Source organism: Grampus griseus (assembly GCF_964374135.1).
Source record: "Grampus griseus genome assembly, chromosome: X".
NCBI lineage: Eukaryota > Metazoa > Chordata > Mammalia > Artiodactyla > Delphinidae > Grampus > Grampus griseus.
Window position 1 is genome coordinate 102,418,095 of NC_138999.1, and position 13,730 is coordinate 102,431,824.

Consider the following 13,730-nt stretch of genomic DNA (forward strand, 5'->3'; position numbering starts at 1 on the left):
CCCGCCTTAGCGCTCCACGCTCCCCAAAGCTCCGTGCATTTCGGCCCAGCGCTGGGGGTACCTTAGCGGGGAACCCTTGGTGCCCCGCCAGTGTGCCCCCCTCTGCCCACCTGTCCCTAGGGACCCTCAGAACCTCGCGGAGGCCTCCGCCTCCAAAACGCTAGACCTCGCAGACTGGAACCAAGTGTGTAACTCAAGTCTCCCTCAACCCCTTGGTCCCTGCAAGACCTGTCACCTGCGTCTGCAAGTGCCTCCCGGGGCTTGGGCTTCCCGGTTTCCGTGGGGTGTGGCTTGCTGTTGATGTGTGAGTAGGCGTGCATTTGTCTGTGTCAGTGTGCGTCAGCTGTGTCTGTGTGTTTCAGTGCATGTCAGTGTGTGTGTGTACGGGCATGTGCTTACTCCTATGTTTGTATTTGTTCTTGTGTACCTGCCAGTGTGTGTGTTTCAGTGAGTGTGTCTGTGTCGATGTGTGTGTGTCAGTGTGAATTTTTGGTGTGTGTTGGTATGTATGAGAAGGTGTGCGTGCCAGTATTGTGTGTGTGTTAGTGTGTACATGTCAATGTGTGTGTCAGTGGCTGTGTGCGTATGTGTAGAGAGGTTTTAGCTCACTGCGTTCTGGGCTTTACATACCTTACCTGACTCAATGCAGGAGGCCCGTAACTGAATGCTGTGGATTATAATACTTATTTAAACAAAGAAGCTTGGAGGGAGGGAGGGGAAAAAATAAAATGAAAACAAAGAAATTTGGAAATCCGCTGGGTTTGTCTTTGGTGCTGGGTCACTTGCCCAGGCACGGGGCAGACACGGGAGGGCCGAGGCAAGAGTCAGTTGCTCCGACCAACTGACGAGTGGTCAGTTGCTTTCTTGCATGTCTGTCCCTGTTGATGAGTGGGACCAAAAGATCCCCTTCCTGAAGAGGCACTGTGGACCCTCAGGCCCTGCCATGAACATGTCTTCATGTTCGATGTGTCCTGGTGGGGTCCCTTGGGCGCAGCACAGTTATCTGGCAGGTGCTCAATGTTTGTTGACTGAATGAATAAACGGAAGCCTGTAAATGTGGTGTTTTCAGTGTTTCCACTGTCCTTAAGGAAGCGGGAGCAAGCAGCGACTTCCCCAGGCCAACAGGTGACTGTCATTAATTTGCTAATGTTGTTTGTGGAACCGGACTCCCCGGGGAGGGGAAATGGCCCTCCCTGCTAGATAGGAGGGGGCCTAATTATAGTCAAGCTTTAGCAAAGTCACCCTGACGGCTGGGGCAGGGGGTGCTCAGACTGGATGGGGGAAGGGGACAGGGCAGGGGAGGAGGGCCGTGAAGTGGAGCTAAGAGCTCAGCAAAGGGCTTTGTCCTGAAACTGTGGCTTTATGAAAGGAGAAAGAGGATACTAGAGTTGGTCTAAAGTGGAGACGCTCTGAGAAGCATCTGAAAAGTAAGTTCAGAAAGCTGGAGGAAGAGGACAGGGTGAAGCAGAGGGAAAATGATCTGAGATTAACCAAATGCAGACAGTGCTGATAGAACCAGAAACTCAGTGAAGGGCTGAGTCAGGATGAAGTAAGGATTCCTTTGTGCATCATTACCTGTCGCCCCTGGCTTTACATTATTTTATTCCAGTGCTTCTCAAAATATGTCATTGTCTAGCAGTCTCAGCATCACCTGGGAAGTTAGAAATGCAAATTCTCAGCCCCCAGGCCAGACAGACCTACTGAATCAGAACCTTGAGGACTGGGACCCTTTGAATAAGTAAGTCCTCCAGGGGATTCTAATTTATGCTAAGGTTTGAGAACCACTGGTTTATCTGAAATCTAGCCATGGAGGGATGGGACACAGGACTGGGTAAAGTTTGGCAGGATATTGAGGGAAAATTCTGAAGCCTGGGCTGTAGCGATAATGGCAGATCCTGGTGGATTTCTACCAGTGGGCAGCATGAGAGTACAGAGTGCCTAGGGTTGGAGAAGAGGTACCAGAAAGATGGAGAGGGGACCCCTGTAGGGAGCTGGAAGTTTCTAAAGATAAACTTTGCTTCCTTTGAAATTTTACTCTTCATTCCACAAATATGAGCTGCATATCAGCCACTGTGCTCAGTGCCAGAGGACTCAAGAAAAATGGGTGCCAAGCACCTTTGCCATGACCTGAGGGAGCGCCCAGGCCAGGTGCCAGATGATGGTTCCACAAACAACCAGTAACGTGATAAGTGATATAATCAGTCAGGAGCAAGACCTTGGAGAGGTGGAGACCCAGAGAGGTGAGGGAAGGCACCTCAAGGCCCATTTGGGGACTTCCATGGTGGTCCAGTGGTTGGGGCTCCACGCTTCCGGGGCGTGGGTTCGATCCCTGGTCGGGGAACTAAGCGCCCACATGCCCGTGCGGTGTGGCCAAAAAAAAAAAAAGACCCATTTGGATTGAATCTTGAAGAAAGGGTAGTAGCTTATCTGGCCATCAAGGGGTGGGGGGAACAGTAGAAGAACACTATATGTAAAACCACAGAAGAAAAGGACAGAACATTTAGGGAATTCCAACTCTTGGCCAGAGGGAGTGGTGGAGGAGAGGAGAGCGGTTGTAAATGCGGCTGGAAGAGAAGGTGGGGTCAGAGCTGGAAGGGGCACGTTGGTCATATGCCAAAGAGCTTAGCCTTCATGCTCAAGAGTAGGGATTCTCGAGCTATGCTCTCCAGGGACAGCGCCTGCTCGTTCTGGAGCCAGGCCCGGTGCAAATGAGACGGATGCTCACAGTGAAAAACAAATCAGTTAATGGGTAGAAACTTCTCTATTTTAATTTTTTTAACCATAAAGTTTTGCTCAGTCTTTGACAGATGCTCCTTCTTATCTGCTAGCAAGCAACAAAATGAGTGAACATGTAGCAAAAGAATATTAAAGACAATCCCAGGACTGATTATGCTTAATTCAACAGTTTATTTCTTTTTCATGGACATCTGTGCTTGTAGCTATGATTTTGTGTTGCACACACATAATGTAGACGTATTTTCTGCTAGCAGAAGTGTTCTTTTGAAAAGTGTTCTATTTCATATGATGCGATATCCTATATCAATTATTTCCTGGCATTCTAGAAAGACCATCATGACTTCCAGCTGCCGTGCCACCTGAACCAGTTGGAGAAACTGTCCATTAGTTGGTGAGGAACCACCGAAGGGTTTTGAGCAGGGGGGCGATATGAATACATTTGCAATTTTGAAAGGTCACTCTGGCTCCAGGTTGGGGAGAAGATTGGAGCAGAGAGCAATTGAAGCGATTAGGACTCAGGAACCAGAACACTGTTGTAGCAGTTCAGGCAAGAAATGATGGTGACAGTGACATGGGACTAGAGTAGCATGGAGGGAACAGAGTCTGCTTTAAAATGGGCCACCCATTAAGGGCCTTGTATGCCCTGCTAAGGATGCTGAGGTTTCACCCTGTAGGGAATAAAGAGCCGTTGCAGCAGTGTTTCTTGGTGGACGGTACCCGAGCTGCATCAGAATCACCCTTACTGCTTCTTATAGAGGCCAAGGCCTAGACCCCACCGCAGACCTGCCGAGACAGAATCTTTGTTTGGTAGAAGTATGGGTGTGTAAGAAGATTTCCAGGTGGTTGTGAGGTGCATCGCAGCTGGAGAACCACCATGTAAAGGTTATTGAGCAGTGACATGGCAGTGAGATCTATGTTTACACAGCACACTTGAGTCACCACAGAAGAACTCATTGAATGAGGGCAAGACGAAAGACAGGGAGACCAGTTAGGAGGCTACTGCCATAGTCCTAGGCTGGCTTTCTGTGTTGGGCAAGAGCCAGAACTCAAGAGAAGGCTGGGCACACTGCCCATATCAGGGATACTAATTGTCCTTAGACCCTGATTTGTACACATAGACTTAGACAAATGATACAATCTTGTGTTTCCTCAAACAATTCTTTTTTTTTCTTTTTGGCTGTGCCAGGTCTTAGCCACTGGACCACCAGGGAAGTCCCCCTCAAACAATTCTTGTTCACCACAATTAGTCCTCAGTGGTCTTCCCAGAATCACAGAGTTAGTCTAAGATGTGTAATCATGTCAAATGCGTTGTGTACCTACCAGGGCACTGCACTAGGCACTGGGAGAGGTAGAGAGAAATATGAGGTATGGCTTCTGTTCTGAAGGAAGTTCCTGTCTAACTGGGGAGACGAGATATATATGCACTAAAAGTCAAACAGTAAATAACAAATGTGTCTTAAGGCAGTATCCAATATGAAGCGTAGACAGTAAATACAATGCTCTAGTTCTGTTTTCTTTTTCTTTGGTTTTGTTTTTTGCTGCGCCGTGCGGCTTGCAGGATCTCAGTTCCCCGACCAGGGATCGAACCCGGGCCACGACAGTGAAAGCGCCGAGTCCTAACCACTGGACTGCCAGGGAATTCCCCCAGGGCTCTAGCTCTTAACCTAGTGGTGATCACATGGGTGTTTGCTTTATAAATATTGATTTTTGCTTTATCTTTCTGCTTTAGGAACTCTTTGGGATATGTGTTACATTTCACGAGATAAAAGAAGGTTTAAAAAGACAATAAGTTCTGTGAGTTGAATGACATTCACCCACAGCCCCTAGACATGGTACAGAATCTAGAGAAAGAAGGTCTCTACCCAGTGACCCTGCAGTCTTCCACAGATGAGCCACCAGCACTGTGAAAGGATTGAAATGAGCCACATAGATGGAATCAAGACGGTAACGACACTCAGTGAGATACTGGCCTCACCATCACCACCATTAGTCATCGGTTAAGGTGAAGTCTTTTTTTATCAATCTGTCAATGCTTTGCATTTAGGTATTGATTTAGCTTTGCATTCATATACATGTGCACATGTAGGCGTGTGCTCGCGTACATGTGCACACACACACACACACACACACACACACGCACAGCGTCTTATTCCAAAACAGATTTTATGGATCAATAAACTGGGAATAGAACATCGGTATCAAAAAGGAGAATTCAGATATGCTGAATCTAGTGGGTTGATATAATTGCCATGATTAAGCTTTAAATAGGATTCTTAGCTTCTTGGAAGATATAACAAAAGGAGAAATACTAGCTGGCTTAGTTTTACATATTTTCTGTACACAGGGATCCCTGATTCATTAATCTCACAAATATTAATAGATAACCCACTGTGTGCCAAGTCTTAGACTAGGTGCTGGAGATCATTGGTGAGTAAAAACAAACTTGGTCCTGGCCTTCATGGAGCTTATGATCTAGTAGGGAGGACAGACAAACATCAAATAATCACACACATAAAATGAAGAAATAAAACTGCAGTAAGAGCAATTAAGGACATACTTATTGGGGGGGCGGTGCAGATTTGACTTAGTCTAGCTTGTCAGTGTAGGAGGCTTCGTGGAGGAAGTGATGTTTAAATCGAGATCTGCGGATTAAATACGAGTCAGCTAGGTGAAGGGAGGACGGGAGTGGGAAGGGCATTCCAGGCAAAGGAAAGAGCATGTTCGAAGGCTCTGTTCAAGAAGCGGAAAGGAAAAAAAAAAAAAGAAGCGGAAAGGAAGCTGGTGTTCCTGGAGTACAGACAGACTGGAGGGGAATGAAATGAGGCTGCAGACATAGGCACAGAGCCAGATAATCAGGGCCCTTGGACATTGTACAGAGCTGTTTGGACTTTTTTACCCTAAGCAATGGGAGCCACTGAGGAGTTTGTGACAGGAATGTGGCATGATCAGACTCGTGTTTTGAAAAGTTCCTTGGCTTCAGTATGGAGAGCATATTGAAGAGAAGAAAATGGAGGCAGAAAACCAGTTAGGGGAATTCCTTGGCAGTCCTGGTTATGACTCGGAGCTTCCACTGCAGGGGCACAGGTTCGATCCCTGGTCTGGGAATTAAGATCCCACATGCTGCACGTCACGGCCGAAAAAAGAAAGAAAGAAAAAAAGAAAAAACCGTTAGGAGGCTCTTTTAGTCTTCCAGCTGAAAGATCATGGAGGCTTGTACTAGGGCAGTAGAAGTAGAGATGGAGAGAAGAGAACTTATTGGGGAGCTATTTAGAAGGTAAAGACAACCCAGATTTGGTGATGTGGGAGACGAGGAAGACAGATATGCCGAAGTTGACTCTTAAGTTTCTGACTTATATGGTCCTGCAATTCGTTGAAATGGGGAACACTGGAGAACCTCAGGTTCGAGGAAGAGAGAGAAAGTCTTTGGCTCCAGTTTGGGATTAGCTTGAGTTTGAGATGCTTTTGAGACATTGAAGGGGAAGATGTCGAGTAGGCAACTGGAGCTCCCAGAAGAGGGGCCAGGACCAGAGCTATAAATCTAGAAGTCATTGGTGTATAGGTAGTGTGTAAAGCCATGGGAATAAATGAAATGACCTAGGGAGAAAGTAAAGAAAGGACCCAAGACTGATCCCTGAAAAACACCAGCATTTCGAGAAGAAGAACCTGAGAAGGGAACTGCAAAGGAGAAACTAGAGAGGTTGGAGGTAAACCAGGATCATGGGCTGCCGAAGCCCAAGGACAAGAGGATTTCAAGAAGGTCGTCAACAGAATTGAATACTGCCAAGAGGTCAAAGGAAGTAAGGGAAAACTGTTCACAGACTTTAGGGTCCATGGAGGTCATTGAGCTCAACAAGAGCTGTTTCAGGGGAGACATGGTGGCAAAAAATGGCTTGAGCGTGTGGAAGAACGATTGGGAAATGACTAAATGGATTCAGGAAATATAGTCAGTTATTTGGGGAAATTTGGCTGTGAAGGAAAACAGAGATGGTAGCTAGAGAAGGATGTGGGAGGTTGGAGTTTCTTTAAAGATGGCAGAAAAGACCTGCGAAGGTTTGAATGTTGTTGGAAAGGATCCAGGTGAGAGAGTGATAGAAGATGTGCAGTAATGTGCTGCTAAATGTTTGACAGCTGGTTCTCTGAGAAGGAAAAAAAAGAAAAAAGCAACCCTGATATGCAGCATTTGCTTATTTCCGTGGTGTAAATATTCTCACCACAACTGATTTCAAGCTCTCAATGTGAGTGCGTTCTCAAGCCCTGCAAGTAGGCTCCAGCACACCACCAACGGCAGAAAGCATTGAAATATTTATCAGTTACCTTTTTCTTTTGTCAATTTCTTGTACGTGTCCTTTGCCTGCTTTTATACTGGAACACTTTTTTCCTTGTTAATTCATATGAGCTCTTTATGTATATGGATATTAACACTTTGTCATTTATTTATAGCAGACTTTTGTGGCAAGAAGTTTAAAATATTTGTACGGTCAAAATCTATCAGTATTTCCCTTTATGATTTTTCCCTTGGTGTTCTGCCTTTCTTTGTGAATTAGTAAATTGGCCCTCTGCTTTGATTTATGTGAAATTGGCTCTCATGAACTAGCTTTCCTGAGGCTGAGGTGTTTTAAATCTCAAAGGTGATGAACAGACTATGGCTCTTAGTGAATCCACCAAGGTACTAACCATCTTGTGAGTTCTTCTGGTGGCCAGGTAACACCTCTAACCTCATCTTTTCAATTCATTATTTCAGATATCATACTAAGACAGAAGGCACTTGCCAAGAGCCTGCCCTCTCTTTTAAAATTTCTACTCCAATCATTTGAATCTGCGTTTCAATCACCTGCACAGATATTCTCCCTACCACGGCAAATAAGACATTCAGGGACTTTTAGTAAGCTAGTGACATGATTCTATCATCACCTGCCGAGAAGGACCTCAAGAGATAATCAGACCTAGTATTTTGCTCCTAATAGAAGTAAGTAAAGTAAAATTGTAACCATTGACTTTAGCACATATTTTCCATACTCAACTGGTCAATATTAAATAACTTGATAAAGTAGATTCATTCACCTCAGGCCATATTGACTTGCAGCTAATTCAACCAAGCCTGCTCATGGGTAATTCATGTTACTTAAAATCAGACATCCCATAGTGTCAATCACCAGCTGCAGGATCAAGTCAAGGATACGGCCAGGGCTTCCCCGGTGGCGCAGTGATTGAGAGTCCGCCTGCCGATGCAGGGGACACGGGTTCGTGCCCCGGTCCAGGAACATCCCACATGCCGTGGAGCGGCTGGGCCCGTGAGCCACGACTGCTGGCCCTGTGCATCCGGAGCCTGTGCTCCGCAATGGGAGAGGCCACAACAGTGAGAGGCCCGCGTACCGCAAGAAAAGAAAAAAAAATGGATACGGCCAGGGTTTCCAGGGTTGGGAAGCCAGTGGAATGAATTCACTTATTTGTTTATTCAATAAAGGTTTACAGAGCACTGTACATAACGCTGGGGATACAGCAGTGAACAAGTGCTATTATGGAACTTACAGTCTAGGTGGGCGTGGAGGGAAAGATATACAGGCTATTATAATACAACGTGATAAAGAGAACCACTGGATGCTACGGGGCCCTCAGGGGATGGGGACCTAATTCTGGTAATTAAGTAAGGCTTTCCAGAGGTAGTGATAACTAAGTTGAGGCCTGAATGGCAGTAGGAGTTGGGCGAACAAGACAAAGGCAATGATCATCTCATCAAGCTGAGATCTAAGAAGAAAACACTAGTAACCAGAAATGGGTGGAGAAATGCCAGATGGTCAGCAAAGGTTCAGAGGTGGGTTCCAGTGGTGTGAGTCCATTATCTTGAGCTAGAGTCAAAAACCAAGGGTGGGGCTTCCCTGGTGGTACAGTCGTTAAGAATCTGCCTGCTAATGCAGGGGACACGGGTTTGAGCCCTGGTCTGGGAAGATCCCACATGCCGTGGAGCAACTAAGCCCGTGCGCCACAACTACGGAGCCTGCGCACCTAGAGCCCGTGCTCCGCAACAAGGGAAGCCGCCGCAATGAGAAGCCCGCGCACCACAACGAAGAGTAGCCCCTGCTCACCACAAGTAGAGAAAGCCCGCATGCAGCAACAAAGACCCAATGCAGCCAAAAATAAATAAATTAAATTAATTAATTAAAAAAAAAACAAGGGTGAGCATGGATGTGTATATTGCAGGTGGGGGAGTAGGTTCCAGAATTAAGAACCTTTCATTCTCCTGCAGAGACATGGGGCGTGGGGACTTTGAAGAGCAAGTACTTTAAACAAAATATTTAGTTGTTTATTTGGTTGCACTGGGTCTTAGTTGCGGCACGCGGGCTCTTTAGCTGCGGCATGCATGTGGGATCTAGTTCACTGACCAGGGATCAAACCCAGGCCCCCTGTATTGGGAACTCGGAGTCTTAACCACTGTGCCACCAGGGAAGTCCCAGCAAGTACTTTTTAAAGTAAGCAAACAACAAGGTCCTACTGTATAGCACAGGGAACTATATTCAGTATCCTGTGACGAACCATAATGGAAAAGAATATGAAAAAGAATATGTATATGTATAACTGAGTCACTGCTGTACAGAAGAAATTAACACAACATTGTAAATCAGCTATACTTCAATAAAATTTGAAAAAAGAGTAAGCAAGGCAAAAATAAGCATGCCTCAAGTGCAGGTAAGATCTTAGCAGAAAGGACAAACACCCTTTCTGGAAGTTTGCTTTTATATGGAATGCCCCATTCCCACTCCTTGGAGGGGACATATATGACCTTTGCTGAGCTGGAATAGTACAGAGGTTCTGCTAGGATTATGGCAGGTTATTGATTAATGTCATGCTCCATATTGTAGAACTCAGGGACAGAACGCAGTGTTTTTTGACCTGTTGGCAAATAGTCAAAGTAGCTTCCTGAGGAAGATCTGGGCTTCACTATAAGTAGCTTCATGGCCCACCTCCAGAAGGCATATGACCTTCCATTTAGGTGAGACCAGAGGTCGAGCTTCTCAATTTTCGTAACAGAATATCTACCAACCACCTCCTCTATAGGTTTCCAAAATAAATGGATCAGTCCTCCATAAACAACAGAGAGAAAATACTAGCTAAGCCATTATCAGAGATGACAGGTTTAAATGGCCTGCCATGCAGTTCTTCTTTTAAAATTAATTAATTAATTATTTATTTAGCTGTGTCGGGTCTTAGCTGCCATGCATGGGCTCTTCATTGTGGCACGCAGGCTCACTAGTTGTGGCTTGCTGGCTTAGTTGCCCCTCGGCATGTGGGATCTTAGTTCCCCAACCAGGGATCAAACCCAGATCCTCTGCATTGGAAGGTGGATTCTTAACCACTGGCCCGCCAGGGAAGTCCCCTGCCATGTAGTTCTGATCACAAATCTAGATAAGAGAACTGAAATTTTAGGAAAGTTTGCTTGGGTTGTGGCATCCACATTTTTTCCATTGTAGGTCACATGATAAAAGATGGAGATATGTACAGGCTGCATACATTGATAGTAATAGTGAAATATGGCTTGTTGGCTGGTCAACTATATGGACTGTAGAGACAGTAATACAAAAGCATCCCCCAAAAGTTTAACCAACTGTATTCATTCAAAAGCGCACATTTGTAAGTCTGTTGGTCGTTGGTCAGTTTTGATTGATTCAATAATAAGAGTAGAACACTGACACTTAATAAAATGACCTGGAACAGTGAGACCTAATTCAGTCTGGGGCTGTCTTATGCTGACTTCAGAGACAGACTCCTGATGCGGGCTTCAATTTTGGCAGTTTTAAGAAAGAGAACACACTCTAAGATGCATCAGGAGGACCTTACTTAACCTTGTCTAGAGCTTGGCCATCCAACCTAAGACGTTGGGATAATGTTCACCTGCAAAATTCTGGGTGAATCCAGTTCACTGAGCTGAACGTTGACACACACTAGTAGTGGGTTTGAAAATTTAGTTGTAAGCAAAGTATAAATGAATAAATGACAACCTAATACTGCCTGTACTCCCAAGACAGTCATAAAATTGTCTTTTAAAGTATATTTTGGGGCTTCCAGGGTGGCGCAGTGGTTAAGAATCCACCTGCCAATGCAGGGGACACGGGTTTGAGCCCTGGTCAAGGATGATCCCACATGCTGCGAAGCAACTAAGCCCGTGCGCCACAACTACTGAGCCTGTACTCTAGAGCCCGTGCGCCACAACTACTGAAGCTCGTGCGCCTAGACCCCGTGCTCTGCAACAAGAGAAACCACTGCAATGAGAAGCCTGCGCACCGCAACAAAGAGTAGCCCCCGCTCGCCGCAACTAGAGAAAGCCCGCGCACAGCAACGAAGACCCAACGCAGCCATAAATAAATAAATACACAAAATTGTAAAAAATAAAGTATATTTTGTTTGTTTATGAAATTAAAGGATTGTGTGTGCTCACCAAAACCTATGAACCTGATGGATTGTGTGGTGTGTGAATTATATCTCATTAAAATTATTACACTAGGGCTTCCCTGGTGGCGCAGTGGTTGACAGTCCGCCTGCCGATGCAGGGGACACGAGTTCATGCCCTGGTCCGGGAAGATCCCGCATGCCGCGGAACGGCTGGGCCCGTGAGCCATGGCCGCTGAGCCTGCGCGTCCGGAGCCTGTGCTCCGCAACGGGAGAGGCCACAACAGTGAGAGGCCCGCGTACCGCAAAAAAAAAAACAAAAAAACAAAAAACAAAAACTATTATACTAGAGGGACTTCCCTGGCAGTCCAGTGGTTAAGACTCCGTGCTTCCACTGTAGGGGGCACGGGTTTGATCCCTGATCAGGGAACTGGGATTCCTCACGCTGCGTGGCATTGGCCAGGAAAAAAACCTATTATACTAGAGAAAAATAAAACCTATCAGCCTCTTCTGACCACCTCACCACTGTGCCTTAAACTCCCCTGGGCCCTCTGCATCCTACCGGGCTACGCGAAATACAGGACAATCAATAATTCCTGGCACCGGCCAAGCATGGCCCAGGCCTGGAAGCTGCCTCTGACCCTGCTGTTATTGCTCTTGCTGTTTTGGCTTACAGATGCCTGACTCTGCGTATCTGGACTAAGGTAAGAGGCTCCTTCCTCCAGTCCTGGGTTCTCAGGATCCTGTGGTCTAAACTCTCCTCTGCACCCCTCCCCTTGCACCCAGGGAAGGGATCTTCGCACAATGGTGACTTATTTTCCACCAATATAGTGCAGAACTCTTCAAAATCTATGAATGCCTTGAACTCAAGAAGGCTCAGCGATGGAAAATGAGGGATTTCCAGTCACCATCTGCCCAATCCACATGTCCAGTTGGAGTCTGCATTTCCTTGAACAAATCAACAGAGCTTTTGTTTGTCCCCTGCAGTTTCAAGTTCAATGTGCTCAGATGTCTTGTCACATCCATAAGAAAATATAAGCTTGTGAATCACTGGAAGTCTAACAAATTGGACTTGGGGACTCATTCCAAAAAGTCCTTGATTGGAGATGGCAGCTCGGTAAATCTCCATACTTGGGATCAATCTCTTCTAAACAGCTCCTAAACTGCTCATGATTAAAGGCGTGAGCACAGAGGAAATTCATAATCTTCATTGCTCTCTCCATCCCACCATGTGGTAAACTGGACTTGCAAAATTCATGGCATGAGGTATGAGGCAATGACAGCTGGGCCCCCAAATTTCTCTTGGCTTGAATACATTGTTTAAATCTTATTTGCCTTTCAAAGCAGGCGCTCCATGTATAACAAGTGAATTTTTCCATGTTTAGAACTTTTTAAAGTCCTTTAAAAAAGCTGGTTAGGGGCTTCCCTGGTGGCGCAGTGGTTGAGAATCTGCCTGCCAATGCAGGGGACACGGGTTCGAGCCCTGGTCTCGGAGGATCCCACATGCTGCAGAGCAACTAGGCCCGTGAGCCACAACTGCTGAGCCTGCGTGTCTGGAGCCTGTGCTCCGCAACAAGAGAGGCCGCGATAGTGAGAGACCCACGCACCGCGATGAAGAGTGGCCCCCGCTTGCCGCAACTAGAGAAAGCCCTCGCACAGAAACGAAGACCCAACACAGCCATAAATAAATAAATAAAAAAAAATTAAAAAAAAAAAGTTAATACTTAAAAAAAAAAAAAAAAGCTGGTTGGGACCTCCTAATTCATGTGCGTTGGCCTTAAAAACAAAGCATGGGGACTTCCCTCCCAGTCCAGTGGGAGCATGGGTTCGACTCCTGGTCGGGGAATTAGATACCACGTGCTTCAACTAAGAAGTCCGCATGCTGCAACGAAGACCCAACACAGCCAAAATAAATAAATTTTAAAAAAGCATGGACCTTGGGGCCAGACCCTTTAGGTTTAAATCTCAGTGTGTCTCTTGCTAGCTATATGTCTTAGGCAAAATGCTTAACCTCTCTGTGCCCCAATTTCTTCTTTCCCTGTAAAATTCAGGTGATGATAATAAGATTACCTATGTTAGGGGGTTATTATGAGGATGAAATATGTTAAAATTTATAAAATGCTTAGAACAGTACTGACATATAATAAAAGCCGTTAAGTATTAGTTATTAAGTAAATTAGATTAGTTAATTTAGCTAAAAATCTCAGGCAGGCACAAACAACAACTCCCCCTTTCCCAGGCCATGTTTGGGTCTGCAATCTTTGTGTCAGACACCTTGGATGTCCATTCACTCTCCTGGGTACTCTAAGTCCTCTTCTTCAGTCAAATTAGAGCACTTGAAACCTGTGTATTTGGTCACCTTTGCAGGATCACTTTCCCTGAGTTTTACTTCTAATGCTATACCTTCCACTTTTTTTTCTTTTTTTTTTTTTTGCGGTACGCGGGCCTCTCACTGTTGTGGCCTCTCCCGTTGCGGAGCACAGGCTCCGGATGCGCAGGCTCAGCGGCCATGGCTCACAGGCCCAGCCGCTCCATGGCATGTGGGATCTTCCCAGACCGGGGCACGAACCCGTGTCCCCTGCATCGGCAGGCGGACTCTCAACAACTGCGCC